Source organism: Cyprinus carpio, chromosome B11, assembly GCF_018340385.1.
Source record: "Cyprinus carpio isolate SPL01 chromosome B11, ASM1834038v1, whole genome shotgun sequence".
NCBI classification, from domain to species: Eukaryota; Metazoa; Chordata; class Actinopteri; order Cypriniformes; family Cyprinidae; genus Cyprinus; species Cyprinus carpio.
In genome coordinates, this window is record NC_056607.1 from 20,681,164 (window position 1) to 20,700,689 (window position 19,526).

General features: G+C 37.9%; 1 protein-coding gene and 1 long non-coding RNA gene across 2 annotated transcripts in view; both read right to left on the bottom strand.

The window, feature by feature from the left end:
* Window positions 1–19,526, bottom strand: part of LOC109061747 (glutamate receptor ionotropic, NMDA 3B-like) — a 120,763-nt gene that overhangs the window by 61,568 nt on the left and 39,669 nt on the right. The gene's annotated exons all lie outside the window — the stretch shown is intronic.
* LOC122138937 lies at window positions 13,089–14,884 on the bottom strand. The gene is made up of 3 exons (XR_006155923.1): window positions 14,548–14,884; window positions 14,188–14,316; window positions 13,089–13,353 (listed from the first exon to the last, which is right to left on the bottom strand). It is a non-coding gene; the product is annotated as an uncharacterized LOC122138937 (long non-coding RNA).

Sequence of the window (19,526 nt, forward strand, 5' to 3'; positions counted from 1 at the left end):
TGCATCTCTTTACTTTTACTCCTCCATCTTTTCCATCCCTTTACTTTCACTACTCCCTCTTTTCCATCCCTTTACTTTCACTCCTCCCTCTTTTCATCCCTTTACTTTCCCTCCTCCCTCTTTTCCATCCCTTTACTTTCACTCCTCCCTCTTTTCCATCCCTTTACTTCCACTCCTCCAGCTTTTCCATCCCTTTACTTCCACTCCTCCATCTTTTCCATCCCTTTACTTCCACTCCTCCATCTTTTTCATCCCTTTACTTTCACTCCTCCCTCTTTTTATCCCTTTACTTTCACTCCTCCCTCTTTTCCATCCCTTTACTTTCACTCCACCCTCTTTTCCATCCCTTTAATTTCACTCCTCCCTCTTTTCCATCCCTTTACTTTCACTTTTCACACCTCCATCTTTTCTTCCTCTTTACCTTCGACCCTCTCCTCTATTCTTATCCTTGTGTTTGGCTTAATATGATGCCAGGCAGACTGACTGCCTCCTAACAAAAGCTTTTAGTTTAGAACATTTTGATTGGACTTTGACTCTGATTGGAGTTGCACCCGTCTTGTGATCACGTGCCATCAAACTACAGCAAGAGCAAGACGAGACCAACTACCCAGATCAGACGCTGATGCTGCCCTCAAATCAGCTGTGCAAGCCTTCATGACAACACTTCATTCTCACTGGCCATGACTCCACACAATAACCATGAAGTGTGTTGTATTGTGTTCTGATACATTCAGTTCTACGTACTCACTTTGGTGTTCATTGTACTGATCTGCATGCAGAAACACAGCTAGAAGGCTATTATAGTTCAACTCAAACATACCTCTTCACCTACACTCCTCACTCTTTATTCTGCTTTACCTTGGCTCCTCCTTTTCTTCCCCTTTACCTTACACTCCCTCCCTCTTTCATCCCTTTACTTCTGCTGATCCATGTGATCTTCTGACTACATTAAACAATTGTGATTACTGATCAAATAAACAATATTCACACATTGTGAAAGTGCACATCTGAAATAGCAAAGGCAACATGCTAAAATGAACTGAACAATAAAAAACAATGAAAAATTTGTCCGTGCAGTGTCTTTTTCTAGACTATTCATCCTTTCTCATAATCCATCACTTCAATATTACGTTTACTCCGCTCTCTCTCTCTCCTGTCTCGTTTACTTCGTTAACAGGTTTTGTTTCCTTCCATCCTCAAACAAATTCTTCCTCTTAATACATCTTTCTACTTAAACTTTTATCTAATTTCTTTAAATGATGAACATGATGTGGAAAGTGTTAAAATGGGGTATAACAGGGCCTTACAGAAGTTATTAAAGTTTGAAATGGTCTTAATGGTATTAATGCTTTAAACATTTTCCTGAACATGTTCTTCACTTTACAGTAAAAGGCATTGTATCCTCTAAAATCCACCTCTTTTTTTAAAGTTGTGATCCTGTTCCACACATAATTTTTCACACCAGTCCATGTTCGTTCCTTTAAGGCTTCTGACTCTGCTTAATGCATCTCTCACAGTCTTGCTTACCAGGAACTCTGCAGGTCTTTAATGCACTTCATCATATTTTTTTTCAACTGCTTTTACCTCAGAGTCCTTAGCCCATTTTCTTTTTGAAGGGATTGATGAACCTATAAAATGTAAAAAAGCATCCTCATTACAACTAAACTCAGTGAGTTATAACCAAATTAAAACTGTTTCACTGTATAGACTAATATTTTCTGAAAAACTGGTTATTGATGCCTGCATATAATGTTTTTTCAGTAATTCATGATTATTTCATTGTTGTTAGTATGGTTTTCAGATCTTTCTACCTTGATCTTTCAGTGAAACAGATTGTTGCTCAGTGTCCGCTGGTGCAGTTGTCTGAGGGAACTCTTCACTGCAGCTCCCTTCGTCTGCATCCTCCTCATCACTTGACATGGCATTGTCTTGTGCCTCAAGTTGCTCAAAAAAAAAAAAAAAAAAAAAAACACTCCTATCCATCAAAAAAAAAAAAGAGTTATACTCTTACCATTAGGGTCGATTTTAATGTCATCAAGGCGCTTTCCTTTAAAGGATGACAGTGTCTTTTTTTCCATTGCCATCAAGACTTTGCTCATCTTTGCGAGCTGCAAAGTCCCCTCTGGTAACCGGTAATACTGTCTGTGTATTCTGATATCATGACCGAGGAAATCAGCCAGCTGATCTGCTTCATTCTCATCATGGTTAAGAATTTTTGACATGGTTGCTATGTGTTTCCTGAGCCTAGTTGATGAGAGTGCTTCAGGATTCTTAATGCCACATTCACAAGAAATCGTGGCCTAATGGTTAGAGAGTTTGACTCCTAACTCTAAGGTTGTGGGTTCAAGTCTCGGGCCGGCAATACCACGACTGAGGTGCCCTTGAGCAAGGCACCGAACCCCCAACTGCTTCCCGGGCGTCACAGCATAAATGGCTGCCCACTGCTCCGGGTGTGTGTTCACGGTGTGTGTGTGTTCACTGCTGTGTGTGTGCACTTTGGATGGGTTAAATGCAGAGCACGAATTCTGAGTATGGGTCACCATACTTGGCTGTATGTCACGTCACGAGCAGCTCTCCTTATGCACTCTCCTCCTCTGTAGGCAGACTCTGCTCCAGATCTAGCAAACATGAAGGGATTCTCAGCTGGCACACCACAAACCTCACGTGTTTCAACAAGCAGCTCCATGGCAGAAAACCAATGAAGGCTTGAGGAGCCACAGGAACCTTTCTCTGACTTTATTTAGTAATTCCTCATCTTTCTTTTCTAGATGTGCGTACAGGACTTTGACATCCTGGGTAAAAGAAATGATCTGTGGCGCATTCCACTTGGCTTCTTTCAGTGTGGTTAAAGCACCAGCAGAGATGTACTCATTCCACCTTGCTTGGTGTACTTTTCGAAAGTTTCTCGCACACTCTGCTTGCTCATGAGTCACCATAGATCATAGCATTACTCTCGACAATGCTGCATATCTTGCTCAAAGAGTGTCCCAGTTTTTAGAGCTAAGGAAGGAATGCGGTAGGTGTTTGTCTCTTCGTCAAAGCCAGAAACAGCTTTCACAGCTGTTATCACATGTTTAAAGTTTGCTGGTATTATGAAGTCCACCATGGTTCTCATTGGCGTAGTCTTTCTTGCTTCAAGAAGAAGTCTACCAACCTCTCTGATCTTCTGTCTGATGTAGTCATGTTTGGTCACATCAGATCCCATCCTGTTGAACATGTGCTCTCCCAGCTGCATTATGCCTTGCGTCACTGTGAATAGTGCGTGAAACTTCATTGTAGTTCATCACAGAAAGAATTTTCTTAAAACCCTTTGCTAATCTCTAAGCCGACTGGTGTTTTCACAGCACAAAGAGCTCAAACTCTTTTTCTGCCCTGTGGAGCATCTTCTTGAGGTTTCAGCGGACAGTTTTTAACATGTTTTGTTTTGGAAATGCTACAGCCTTTGCAACCTCCACCTCATTGCGATGGACAAACTCAAGATGTCTTGCCAATTTTGAATATGGCTTAGAGCAATAAATGCAATACTGTTTTTTTGTTATATGATTTGTGGTTCTTCTTCGGTGATGGCATTGCCTGAACAAATGTCCTTTTGTCAGGTGAGGCGTCTGTCTCTTTAGTTTGGCCTTTTATCCTTTTTGATGAAAGTGATGGCATGCATTTTTCAGATGAACTACCTGCCTTACAATTGCTATCTGTACTGCTCTCTGCGTTGTCCTGCCTAGAAGCACTGCCATCTGATTCAACTGAGGTGATCTGGGGCACATAGTCTACATCGCTGTAGTGCGAGAGGTCTGAATCACTGAAGGCACTTCCAGAATACTAAATAAGAGAATACAACACTTACTCAGATCATACAAAATAACTCCTTTAACCAAAGTTTTAAAACTTGCGTAATGGGATAGACTAAGGACAATATGTAACTGATTTTCAACAAAAGAGAATTATAAAGAGCATACGAAGTATACAACAATACCTGTCTTTTTTTTGATGGCCTTAGGTGCATCTGGAAGAGAAGAAAAACAAATAAACAAATAATACAAAGAAGTGTGCAATGACCATTCAGCAAACAACACACTGCTGCTTATTACACAACTCTAAATCTTTCAAAACAAAATAAATATTTATGCCTTATTCTGAGGTCAGAAACTCCAACTAATCACAACTGGATGTTATTTAACACTACTGTGGTTTGAATGTGTGCTAGTAAATTCATCCAATATCAGATTTCTTATCCCTGACAGAAGTAATCTAGTAAGAGTTGCGGTAATGCTAATATACATTTATATGCAGAGTATTTCTGAATATACCAATCCGGTAAACACTTTCTATGAAGCCCTTATACATTACATTATAAGGGTATTCTTAAGGCATTATAATGAATGCATAATGCATTATAAAAAAAACTTATAATATATTGTTTCATCTCAGGAATATTCATAACAACAATTATAATACATCATAATAATTATGTGTGTGTGGTTATAAGTTTAAGAGTATGATTATTTATAACACAATGAACACCATATTACATCTACTTCATTTTCAGTATAATGGATTGTATCATATCTTGACATTGTTTATTTAAGGTCTGCACAGTATCTTACTACAGCTTGTAAGTGGTTAGATGTTGAGTGTTATTTGAGTGTTTCCTGTGGGGCTTATGTTAATTAACTGATGTGAGCTTAATACTCTGACTGAAAAAAAAATGCAATGTTTAAAGGGAACAATGCTCAGATTGTCTGGACCCGTTTCCTGTCAATCAGAAGAATTTCTAAAAACCTATGTCAGCATTAAAGAGAAGTGATAACATGATTCCACAACAGAGGATGCCTGTTCCAAATACCCCCACTCATCAGAAAACTAATCATGGGCTAATCATGTGACGTCGACATCCTGAGTTGGTTTCCTGTCAGCCGTGTTTGCTATCTACTCAAAAGGAGTTAACATTTGATCATAAGTTCCAACCCCACAGGACTCATCAGTAATTAATGGACCTCAACAAAGGATCCATAAAGCGAGTCCCATGACTTGTGACTTGCTTGTGAATTTTTCTACAAACTGAACTTTTCAATAAATAATCTCAAAAGGACAACCATTGAGAAATCTGAATGTTTAACTATATTCACAAATAATATGTTTTATGTCTTATATATGTTTGATGTGTTCAAGGTAATGGGTGCAACTTTAACTAATGTTTTATAACACCTTTTAGCATTTAGTGCTATTAAATGTGTGTAAGATATGGAAAGTTTAGTATTTAGTCAATGGCCGCGATCTTTGCAAGACTGTGAAATGAATGAAAAGATGGTATTTTGAATGGTGTGTGTTGTACGACACGTTATTGAGGTTATTTAACAAAAGCCTCAAAAGATATTGCCCCATGTGATAAGTTGAAGTGTCATGTTAAGGAATGCATGCTCCACCTTGTAACAAGTCGATTGTTTCAGGGACACTTTTTCATTAACCTGTTTCAGGACACTTTATCCTTCAACCAATCGTGGCCATCTGAGATTCTCCGGAACGCCGAGATGAACAATGGCCACCTGAATACCACCCGAGGCGACGGATCAAGAAACACAGCGGGAAACGCGCTGGGATCCGCAACAGACTGAGAAAAAGAGCTCACAGTCCTCCTCTGCCGAGCATTCTGCTCGCCAATGTCCAGTCTCTGGAGAATAAGATGGATGATCTTAGAGCCAGGATAAGTTTCCAATGGGACATTAGGGACTGTAACATCCTTTGTTTGTCTGAAACATGGCTCACGCCCTCGATCATCATCATTGCTGTTTACATCCCACCACAAGCTGACACCGGTTTGGCTTTGTCCGAGCTTCACGATGCACTCAGCGGCAACATCAACAAACATCCTGACGCCGCTATTATTCTCGCTGGGGACTTTTAACAAAGCCAACCTCAGGCAGGTTATGCCTAATTTTTATCAACATGTATCCTGTCCAACCAGAGGACTGAATACACTGGATCATTGCTACTCTCCGTTTAAGCATGCCTACAAAGCTCACTCACTACCGGCTTTTGGCAAATCGGACCATGCCGCCACTTTCCTCACACCGGAATATAAACAAAGCTCATTCAAGATCCCCCGGTGCAGAGGGTAGTGACGTGCTGGTCCGCCCACTCAGAAGCCATGCTACAGGCGGCTCTTGATGACATAGACTGGGACATGTTTTTCGGGCAAGTTCATCTGACGTCAGCGAGTTAAGCGTAATGCACGGATGTAGCATTAAGCTTTGTAAACACGCTAGCCGAACAAGCTACGGATGCAATAACTATAAGGACCTTCTCTAATCAGAAATTTTTGGTGGAGATAGCAGTCCGTGCAGCAGTAAACAAACGCACTGCTGCTTACAACGCCGGTCTGTTGTCGGGAAACACGAGCGAGTACAAAGCATCGTGCTATGCTCTCCGACGCGCAGTAAGAGCCGCCCAAACACAGATACAGGGAACAAATAGAGTCACATTTCCAGCTAAATGACTCCCGACGCATGTGGCAAGGACTAAGAACCATCTGTGCCTTTGGAAATAAATTCTCTGCAGAGGTGAGAGCAGATCCATCGCTGGCTGACGAGCTAAACACTTTCTACGGCCGCTTTGAAAGCAATCTAAGCAGCGCGAGTCTGCCAATCAGAGCAGATCGTCAGAGCAGCGATACCGTGTCGGAGGACGAGGTTCGGAGGGCTCTAAAGCGAGTGAACGTCAGGAAAGCAGCCGGACCTGATGGGATTTCTGGCCGTATTCTGCAGTCCTGCGCTGATCAGCTCGCTGGTTCGTTTACATCCATTTTTAATGAGTCTCTTGCTACATCGGTGGTTCCCACCTCCTTCAAAAAAATCTGTCATCATCCCTGTGCCTAAGAACAATAACCCCTCTTGTCTGAATGACTATCGTCCAGTTGCCCTCACATCAATAGTCATGAAGGTCTTCGAGGGGACTGGTTAAAAACTTCATCTGCTCCTTCATCCCGGATACTTTAGACCCTCTTCAGTTTGCTTAGCGCCCCAGCAGATCCACTGATGATGCCATCTCTCACCAATCCTGCACTCTTCTCTCACACACATTGACAGCAATAACAGGAACTATGTAAGGCTGCTATTTACCGACTATAGCTCAGCTTTCAATACTATAGGCCCCCATAAAGCTAGCTTCTAAACTCATGGACCTCGGCCTGAATTCTTCACTATGCAAGTTGGTTTTTGAATTTATTGACCGGCAGACCTCAAGTGGTGAAAGTAGGCCAGTTCACCTCTAACTTCATCACCCTGAACGTAGGAGCCCCACAAGGCTGTGTCCTGAGTCCCCTGCTCTACTCTCTCTACACACATGACTGCGTGTCTTCCCACAGCTCCACATCTGTTATCAAATTTGCTGATGATACTGTGGTTCTGGGCCTCATTCACAACAATAATGAGACCGCATACTTGGATGAGGTAGAGAAATTAACATCATGGTGCCAGGACAATGTCACTCTCTGAATGTGAGCAAAACTAAAGAGCTGATTGTTGACTTCAGGAAGAGACAGCAGCAGCCCTATACTCCTCTTATGATCAGCGGGGGACCCCTGTGGGAGAGGGTGAGCAGCTTCAAGTGCCTCGGTGTAAACATCTCAGAGGACCTGACTTGGACTACCCACATTCAAAACTCAGGTTAATAAAGCCAGGCATAGACCTGTACCATCTGGCGACAGCTGAGGAAATTCAGGGTTTTCACCAGCAATCCTGAAAACTTTTTATTTCAGGGGCCATAGAAAGTGTACTGACTCAGTGTGGTATGGGAACAGCTCCTGTCATGACTGCAAAGCCCTGCAGAGAGTTGTGCGCTTAGCTGAGCGCATCACAGGGTCTGCTCTCCGCTCTCTGTAGGACATCTGCCTCAAACGCTGCAAAAACAGAGCTGTTAAAATCATCAAGGACTCCATCCATCCCAGTAATCATCTTTTCACTTTGCTGCCATCTGGTAAGCGCTTCCATAGCCTGATGGCAAAAACCGAGAAACTTAGGAGGAGTTTCTTCCCCCAGGCCATCAGTCTCCTAAACTCAAAACCAGCCTCTTAACATCTTCATGTCTCCACTTAATATTCACTTTATCAGTAAGATATTCATCATTCACTACCTCACATTGATATAGTGAAAGTGTCAACCTGTTTGCACATTTGCCTCTTGTACATTCCTGTGTATCTTAATATTTAAGACTACAGTATAATGCACATATGCACTTTGCCTCTTGTACATCCCTGTGTATCTTAATATTTAAGACTTTCATGCACATTATTTTCCACTATATATTTAATTCTACAGTATACATCTTTTTTTATATTTTATTCTTATATTTTTATTGTTTACTTTTATTTTATTCTTTCATAGCTATATTTATGTATATTTTCATCTGTGTTGTATTCTTTAATAATTGCACTGTCCATGGAGTGGACCTGACTCACATTTCACTGCTGGTTATATATGCTCTATATCTGGCTTACACATAACATACTAATACACTTCAAATATACAAATCTGTTAAAAGATTTTTAGGCTGCATTAATTAGGTAAACTGGAACCGGGAACACTTCCCATATACCATCCCAATGTACTTGCTACATCGTTAGAAGAATGGCATCTACGCTCATATTAGTCTGTTTCTCTCTTATTCGGAGGTCACCGTAGCCACCAGATCCAGTCTGTTTCCAAGTCAGAGGGTCACTGCAGTCACCCGGATCCAGTATGTATCCATTGTTCCCCAGATGGTGGATCAGCACCTAGAAAGGACCTCTACAGCCCTGAAAGACAGCGGAGAGACCAGGATAACTAGAGCCCCAGAGACAGATCCCCTGTAAAGACCTTGTCTCAGACGACCACCGGGACAAGACCATAGGAAACAGAAGATTCTTCTGCACAATCTGACTTTGCTGCAGCCTGGAACTGAACTGCTGGTTTCGTCTGGTCAGAGGAGAACTGGCCCCCCGACTGAGCCTGGTTTCTCCCAAGGTTTTTTCTCCATTCTGTTAACGATGGAGTTTTGGTTCCTTGCCGCTGTCGCCTCTGGCTTGCTTAGTTGGGGACACTTCATTTACAGCGATATTGTTGACTTGACTGCAAATTATTGCACATATACTATTTAAACTGAACTGAGCTGCATGATGACATCACTGAATTCAATGATGAGCTGCCTTAAACTTTCATTTTGCATTATTGACACACTGTTTTCCTAATTAATGTTGTTCAGTTGCTTTGATGCAATCTTTTTTGTTTAAAGCGCTATATAAATAAAGGTGACTTGACTTGACTCTATATAATTGTGTATGTGACAAATAAAAATCATAAATCTTGAATCTTGATTGGAAGATCGCATCGTGGGATGGACCAAATCCACTTGGATAAAATCCCAATGCCTGAACTAATTCCTTCTTCGCCATGACTTGAACTACCTACTCCAACACACTGCTAGCGTTCTTGTCATCCAGAACTCAAAACACTCCGTTGAAACTTTGTGACTGCCAAGAATCTTCGAAGTCTTGCAACCAATGAAACTTGCAGAAGAACTTCCGAAGCTCCTACGTAACTAGGCACCCAACCAATCACCAGGAGGGTTTTCCCAAAAGATGTCATCCAAACGACAGATCTGCAACCAGTCCGATGCACAGGGATTCCCTGAGACGAGGGCAACAAGTGAACTCTCCAACTCTTCTGAACCCCGCTTTTCAGTGCAAATGTAAGCACAAAACAAACAAACTTCATTTCTTGCTGAAATAAGTGCAAATTGATCTTCAGCAGTAAAGATAAGACACATCTCTGCTTTTGTGATTTTCTTGCTGCGATCTAACGAATAACTTACTTCTGGGACTTCATTCAAATTCCGTTATCATCCTCTTCAGTCTTTCATTCTACTGTGTGTGTGTGTGTGTGTGTGTATGTATGTGTTCATTAGGTTTTAGATCCATGCAATAGAGTAGCTCAATAAATTCTTGTTTCATTTATAAAAGAAGTATTGTCTTGTGTGGTGTATTTTAAGGTTTAACTTTGCCTAGATCCTGTGCTACCTAGCTCACAGCTTATAAATTATCAATTTTGTTTGTGTGCTCATTGGCCACGAAGTAGTATAAACAGAATTGTGAAGATATACAGATTTTAACGTTCGCTGGATGAACCGTTGATGAAGTATAAACTAATTAAATTTGGAATCAGTTCAATTAAAGCAATTCAAATCTTTAGATTAAATTCTTCTTTAAAGAAAAGAGCTAAAATTTCCTTACAATACATTCCTTACAATACTATCCCCCCTAAAAAACCTGAAAAAAATATTCTCAGCTCTTTTCAACATTAATAATAATAATAATAACAATAAATGTTTTTTTGTAGAAAATAAGTTTGTTAAAAGGATTTCGTGACTGGAATAATGATGCAAAAAATTCAGTTTGAAAGTCAGCTTTGATTGTTCCTAATAAACTGTTTAACTGCACTCACAAGTGAATATTAAATTATGTTGTGGGATAATTAAATATATTCTAAATAAACAACCATAAAATTATATACGTTTATTTTGTCCTCACATTCTTTCTTGTAACTCTTCCCCTCTCAGTGACACAGCTGACTGAATGGCTCATTATGCAGCTCATTATGTGGGTCTTTGTCTTCTCAGGTGTGACTCGCAATGATATTCATGATAGTTGACGCCTACTCACATATGACTTTTACCAACAAAGTGTCTTAGAAAATTTAAATCAATATATTGTTTTCTGTAAGTGAGTAAACAAGATGATTTTACATCATTTAGAAAAAAAAAATTCTAGGCTACAAGCTCCAGTTCTCAAAAGTCCTGGGGAACCAACGTTCTGTATGTGTTTTTTTCTTTTTTTATTGCCTTATTCAAGTGATTTAACATTTTTAGTTTTTCACTAAACCACGCATAACATTTTTTTTTCTCAAAAACACAATCATGTAACATACATGCTGCTCACATATTATTATAGCCCAGTTTTGTGCTGATTACAGTGAGATTAGACTTTAGCCATTTAGATATTTATAAGAAACTGAAAAAAGCACAAATGTCAGGGCATGACAAAACTTCTCCAGGCCCCAAAAATACTCCAGAGGGTTAAATGGTTAAATTTTATTTTGATGGTCCCCTTAATCAATCGACTATAAGCAACTTTGCAACTACATGCCAACTAACTCTCATTAGAGTATTAGTATGCTCAAGAATGGTAGAATCTAGTATGGTAAAATAAGATGACATACTTGCAAAGACACTTATATTCAGTTAATCTGTTGGTTGACCATCAAAATAAAGTGTTAGTCATATATTTACAGTAGCAGACATACTAATACTCTAATTATGGAGACAGATTAGTCTCAAATATAATTCACGCAAAAAACACGATTCACACATGCGTAGACAATTTCACATGCATGAAACCTAACTCACGTACACACAAAAAAAATTCATGTGCGTGAAAAAAAAAATATATATTCACAAAAAGCAATTCACATGCGCAAAATAAAATTATATATTCATAAAATACATTTCACAAATGCAAAACACAATTCGTAGATATACAATTGTGCACAAAAACCTTTGAATGTTTAAAATGTAAGAGTGTCTGAATGTACGAATCGTCATTTACTACGAATCCACTCGGATTTGTGTGTGTGTGTTTTTGAGACTTTCCTGGTAGAGCTCTCTTCCCACGTGGGTCTGTCGTACTCTTTAGCCAATCAGATGCGAGCTTACCATTCAACCAATCATATCATAAGCCACCGAAAGTGCATTCAGAAGCTCGCAGGCAATCAATGAGATGTCAAGAGAGAAGCCCACAGAAGCCCTGGCGTTACATTTTAAAATACTATACAAAAATAATTAATCAGAATACTTACTCCTGCTCACTCACGCCAAAGAACTCCCCGCGCTCAAGCTCGCCGTCTCTGCAAGATTAACGATGGCAGTTTGCACGCACAGCTACTAGAAGATTGTCAGACAGGTTGCTGACGTCATCAAGCTTAGTTTGAGTCTGCGCGTCAGAAACGGAAGTTCTAAAAATCGCTAAAAATGGGCTTTCACTTGTCTCAATTGAGATTTCCAATTGGGTCGCTGTGTCCATTTCTTTTACTGTCTATGGGATTACTGATGTAAAGGCTTAATTTCCGTTCTAATTAATCCATATTGCGCAAAAGGTGCGCAGAATCGTGCTCCTTGAATGCACTCTCAGTGGCTTATGATATGATTGGTTGAATGGTAAGCTCGCATCTGATTGGCTAAAGAGTACGACAGACCCACGTGGGAAGAGAGCTCTGCCAGGAGCTCAAAAACACACACACACAAATCCGAGTGGATTAGTAGTAAATGACGATTTGTACATTCAGACACTCGTACATTTTAAAACATTCAAAGTTTTTTTTGTGCACAGTTGTATATCTACGAATTGTGTTTTGCATTTGTGAAATGTATTTTATGAATATATAATTTTATTTTGCGCATGTGAATTGCTTTTTGTGAATATATATTTTTTTTTTCACGCACATGAATTTTTTTTGTGTGTACGTGAATTAGGTTTCATGCATGTGAAATTGTCTACGCATGTGTGAATCGTGTTTTTTGCGTGAATTATATTTGAGACTAATCTGTCTCCATACTAATGACCGCTAGTTGACATGTAGTTGCAGAGTTACTTATCAACAGCGGTCTAAAGGGTACCATAAAAATAAATCACACTGATATTACAATAAAAATAGTTCAAAGCAAATGTGTCATATTACACATTCATCTGATCTGATATCTGATCTTATGGCTGTTAAGTAAAGAGATAAGTAAAGTAGCATCCGAAAAATGGCAAGATATGAGACTTATAGTCTATTATAAATATGAGAAATATAATCCATTGTAAAAGTGGATGCAATGTGTTTATTGTGTTATAAATCATCATACTCTTAAAAGCTATAACCACAAATAAGTAAATATTGTATTAAAACTGTTCTTATGAATATTCATGAGATGATACAACATATAGGTTTTTTTTATAATGTGTTATGCATTCATTATAATGCCTTAAGAATACCCTTATAATGTATTATAAATACAGGCTTCATAGAAAGTGTTACCACAGATCCTTTACTAATTTTATTTACACACCTCCCTTATTGAGAGTGTCTGGGACACCTGTGATGGGGAGATCACAGAAGTGGATGCATCACAGGGAAAAGGGGCAGGTGATGATGGAGAGGATGAAGAGGATGTTGCCATTACAGGGGCAGCTGATGATGATGATGAGGGGAGTGGAGAAGGGCGAGAGGGTGGTGATGCCTTTACAGAGGTAGACATAGCACAGGGTGCATCTGATGACTGTAATACCTTGAAAACATAAGAGAGAAAAACAAGTGGAAAGCTTAAAATGACAAAGGAAACTGGTTAATGACCATTAGCAGTTGAGAGGGGTCATATTATGTCCTTTTGTGAAGTCTTTATATTGTTTTTGAGGTGTTGTAGAATACGTTTTCATGTTTAATTGTTAAAAAAAAAAAAAAAAAAAAACTATTTTTATAACACTATAATTTTTAATATAACACTATTAATTATTTGCATTACTGCAGCACCAATCTCCTGAGCTCTGCCAAACCCTCAGATTTCTTCTGGTCTCTATAAAGCGCCCACTTCCAAATCATTTTTATTTAATTTCCTTTTTTTTTTTTTTTTTTTTTTTTTTTTTTGAAGTAAGAAACTGCCACTAACACAAAAGCAAAAAAATAGTAATAAAACACTGTCAGGCTTACTGAAGGCAATTAAACACTAAGTATTACTTACAAGTTAAATGATATGAATATTTTACTCACAAATACAAATTAAATAGTTTTTTTTTTTTTTCAGATAGTAGCCAAGTAAAGGCTTCTAAAAATAGCCTACTACAAATATTTTATGAAGTAATAAATGAAAAAATAATATTTAGTCTATACATTAAATATAGAAGATTCTTATTAAAGTTAATAAGTGATTCAGTCAAGAGCAGTTTCCTTTTCTTTTGTTTTGGCGGTGGGGGGGGGGGGGGTTGTGGGGGGGGGTTGTGGGGGGGGCAGCTCCCTCTCGACCGACATAAACCTAGAGCTGCAAAAGTAAAAACGCATAATATGACCCCTTTAAATACACTGAGGTGTTAAAGTAATGTGATGATCATGTTTACACATTACTCACAACGCAATCCTCATGTATGGCAGTCTTTTTTGTTGGGTTGTTTTTTAATTTTATTTCTGCTCTATTGAAGCGCTTGGAGCAGTTATGATGTTCCCGTAGTTTGGCCAATCTTGACTGAAACCTCTCCTGCTGACATATAAGGACGTATTTCAATTAAAACAAATGTAAGATCTAACAAAAACACTACAGAAGTGAACAAAAATATAAAATCACTAGAAGCACTTCCAGAATATAAGAGAAATTAACGATTTTTTAAACCAAATGTTTTAAAACTTGTGGAATGTTATTGACTAAAGACAACATGTAACTGATTTTCAAAAATAGGTAATTATAGAGAGCATACAAAGTATACAACAATACCTGTCTTTTTCTTGATTAACTTTTCCTCACAGGTGAGGATGAGGATGATGTAGCAGTCACAGGAGCAGGTGATGATCTTTTCCTCACAGGTGATGAGGATGATGTAGCAGTCACAGGAGCAGGTGATGAACTTTTCCTCACAGGTGAGGATGATGAGGATGATGTAGCAGTCACAGGGGCAGGTGATGAACGCTGCACAGAAGACCAAAGACACACAAAAATACCACAGATGTAAACAAAAAGTAAATATAAATGTTTGCTTAATTCAAAGTGCATTGGTTTAGTTTAAGGGCAAGGCAAATACATTTGGAACAAATAATGTTTAAAACACAAAAAATGATCTTTTGAAACACTGATAATAAATTTTAAATCTTTTAGTTACCAAACAACTATACAAAGCGTTTGCAAAAAGCTTGAAAAGCTTGAACAGTTCTATGTACAGAATTTACAGAAAGACAGTCAGATATCAATATGACAACAGATTTGAGAATTGAGAGTACCTTGGCTCACCAAGGCCAATCCGAGTCTCCATAACTGTAAGTAATTTCTTCTCCTGGTTTAATGTCTCTGACAGCAAAGAGACAGAGATATGGTTGCTGGTTCACTGTAATTATTCTCATTTTGCAGGTGGGATTTTTGTGCTCGTCACTGACCAGCCTTCCCAAGGATCCATCTTCCTTAGATGCATCCACGCTATAAATACAAAGTTAACACGAAGCATAAGTGACTGACAACACTTGTACGGCACTTGTTTTTCTTTAATACCTGTATAACCAAAGAGTAGCTTGTGCAAACATATCTTAAAACAAATGTTTAGTTAAAAACAAAGTAAATAATCCATTCCAAAATATCCAAATGATTATTTTTGAAATCCTGACTTGTGCCTATTCTTAACTTGCTTGTGCTTCTTCTAAACAATACAGTTCAGGAAGCTTGCCTTCCAACTTTATTCATTTAGATTTACTGGCATAAGCACTAAAACATGACAACACAAAGATCAAAGCTTTCATTTAATAATGGATTCTATTTTAGTTTGTTAAGAGCTGCAACTAGCAATTATTTTCATAATTGATTAATCAGACAATTATTTTTTGATTAATCAGATCGGATAAAAAACCTTTTTAAATACCTTTACTGTTTAATTAAATTCACACATTGGGTCTTGCAAATATAAGCATCAAAAAACTAAAACTTTACATTAACACAACATTTTTTCTAGATTTTAAGCAGAAACACATTTTTATAACAAAAACCCACAAACTGTGTTTGTTAAACAGACCGAACTGTAAGTTACTATACATTCGTCTGCAGATTGTGTGTTGTGAGGAAAACAATGACACATCAGCTCTGCTTCACAAAGTTTAAACCTTCATTCTGGAATTTAATGTGAAATGTTCCCATGCTTTGGAGAATTTGGTATGCACTTATTTCTGCTGTGCTTGTACTTTTCGCCATTCTTCCAACGTATTTCTCTTTACCCCAAAACGCTCTGCTCAAACGTCACGTGCGCAGAACGACTCATCGATAATGAGATTCCTTGACAATGATTTTCATTATAGATAATTAGCGATTTTATCGATTAGTTGTTTCAACCCATCCCAAACCAACTAATATGCGGTCAAAATAGCAAAGCAAAAAAAAAAAAAAAAAAAAAAAAGAAAAAGTAAAAAATTTTTTTTTTTTTTTAAAGTACCCCTTAAAAGTGTTTAATATTTTGGCATATCTACTACATCAAGCCAATAATTCTATACTCACCACCAATGTTTGCCATGCCACTGAAAATCAAACAAGAATGTGTTCTGACCTTCACTGTAGACTTCAGCTGGAGCAAGACTCTCCTGTGAACTCGGTTCACCTCTGTATTCAAGAACAAAATCTCCTCTGAAAAACGCCTCAGAGGAGAAAACTCCACGTCCTAAAGAGAAACAATACATTAAGCTCAGCAGCCCCTATAAAGTGAACTATTATTATTAAAGAAACGTCCTTCAAAACTGTACAACTATTTAATTTCCACACTAAAATAAAGAAGTTTGTAATGCTATTTTTACCTATGCAGACTTATATAGGGCTGCAGTACAGGGCTGTCATTCCATACATTTACACAAATACAGGTGCTGGTCATATAATTAGAATATCATGAAAAAGTTGATTTATTTCACTAATTCCATTCAAAAAGTGAAACTTGTATATTATTTCACTAATTCCATTCAAAAAGTGAAACTTGTATATTATATTCATTCGTTACACACAGACTGATATATTTCAAATGTTTTTTTCTTTTAATTTTGATGATTATAACTGACAACTAAGGAAAATCTCAAATTCAGTATCTCAGAAAATTAGAATATTACTTAATACCAATACAAAGAAAGGATTTTTAGAAATCTTGGCCAACTTAAAAAGTATGAACATGAAAAGTATGAGTACAGCACTCAATACTTAGTTGGGGCTCCTTTTGCCTGAATTACTGCAGCAATGCGGCGTGGCATGGAGTCGATCAGTCTGTGGCACTGCTCAGGTGTTATGAGAGCCCAGGTTGCTGCATCTGCATCTCCATAAATAAAATAATACTTCCTGGTATACGGCTGCATTGACCTTGGACCTCAGAAAACACAGTGGACCAACACCAGCAGATGACATGGCACCCCAAACCATCACTGACTGTGGAAACTTTACACTGGACCTCAAGCAACGTGGATTGTGTGCCTCTCCTCTCTTCATCCAGACTCTGGGACCCTGATTTCCAAAGGAAATGCAAAATTTGCTTTCATCAGAGAACATAACTTTGGACCACTCAGCAGCAGTCCAGTCCTTTTTGTCTTGAGACGCTTCTGACACTGTCTGTTGTTCAAGAGCGGCTTGACACAAGGAATGCGACAGCTGAAACCCATGTCTTGCATGCGTCTGTGCATAGTGGTTCTTGAAGCACTGACTCCAGCTGCAGTCCACTCTTTGTGAATCTCCCCCATATTTTTGAATGGGCTTTGTTTCTATTTCTTTGCTTGGACACAGAGCTCTGTGAACAGCCAGCCTCTTTTGCAATGACATTTCGTGTCTTGGCCTCCTTTGCAAGGTGTCAATGGTCATCTTTTGGACAACTGTCAAGTCAGCAGTCTTCCCCATGATTGTGTAGCCTACAGAACTAGACTGAGAGACCATTTAAAGGCCTTTGCAGGTGTTTTGAGTTAATTAGCTGATTGGAGTGTAGCACCAGGTGTCTTCAATATTGAACCTTTTCACAATATTCTAATTTTCTGAGATACTTAATTTGGGATTTTCCTTAGTTGTCAGTTATAATCATCAAAATTAAAATAAATAAACATTTGAAATATATCAATCTGTGTGTAATGAATGAATATAATATACAAGTTTCACTTTTTGAATGGAATTAGTGAAATAAATCAACTTTTTGATGATATTCTAATTATATGACCACCATTTTTGTATGGAATTATTGATTTTTATAGATTTTTATATTTTTATGAAATTTGACTGCATAAGTAAATATTATTATATTGTGCAACCTATGAACCTCATATTAAATTGCCATTTTTGTTATTGGTGAATTTAATATGAATGAATATGGAAATATCTTTCCTTTATATTTATTAATAAATTTCTCTTGAAGCCCAGTCTTGTCTGTTTTGCAAGAAATGTGATGCTCAGCATCCTGAAGTAGTGTGGTGCGTCTTCTGTTTCTGTGTGCAGCCAACATGCTGTCTCAATCCAGTTACTGGAAATAAATATAGAATACATTATATACATACACATTCATACATAATATAAATACACATTTATAGATTAATCAAGCTCATATATCTGATTGAATCAAGCAGAACAGTAGAGTAGATAATGGAAGTGTATTTCTAGGGGGACTGGAGTTCTAGTTCAAAATGAAGAGGATTTCTATCTTTATGTCTACATAATACCCTGCAAACACACATTTCTAATGCTCATTTGTGACTGTGACCAGGCTAGTCTCAAAATCAAATTATAAGATCTAAGAATAACAAGCATCAAATTTTGATTTCACCTATAAATATCACTATGATTTAAATCTTGGACATCTAACTCAGTCAATATTAGAGATATCAAGGTTATATTTTCACACAATGTTCTTTACATTATGTAGGATGATGTTATGTTAAAAAAAAACAAAAAAAAAAAACAGTAAATCAGAAAGAAATGACTTTAGCTAAATTTTTACATGCGTGTTCACATTTCATACATAAATATAGTTGGATTCTGTGCATCTATGGTTTAAATATACAATACATATAAAATACAGTAGGTGGACATCCAAAACGTTGGTTCTACCGCCGCTCGTACCGCCGCCGCCGCCGCGTCTGCAAAGTGCACGTGCAGCTTTTGACCGCTGAGTGGCACTTTAATCACAAGTTTTCAAACAAGCGCATCAAAGCACATTTTTGCAAATAGACGTCAGCTTTGCCTCACCGAAGTGTTATATTTGACTGCAGTCGGGGAAAATGAAAGAAAAAATATTTAATATTCACAGATGAAAGTTTAGTCCTTATGAAGATACGTGCGTTTCTTAGAACGAATTCAAGCAGGATAAATATCAAGCCTATGAGCCTGTGCTTATATTTTCTCTAGGCTACACCATATTTTAGATTTGACACATTTAAATAGTGTGCAGTATTATTTATATAATATGAATTATGTGTTATATTATTAAAAAGAAAGAGCATTAAAAGTGGTAGCATAGTGAGCTAGGCTTGCTGTTTTATAAATTATTTTCTTTATTTTAGTAAAACGTGAGGCACTGAATAATTTCGCTCCCATTATTTAGGCCTAATTAAAACAAGAAACGAATAAATTAAACCTGCACAATTTTACTAAATCATTGAAACTCTAAAGAATGGACTGATTAATAAAACGTCCTCATGATTAAACTCAAGTTCTCGAAATACACACGATGTAAAAAAGAGCTTTATTAATGGACAACTTCAGTCTTCTTT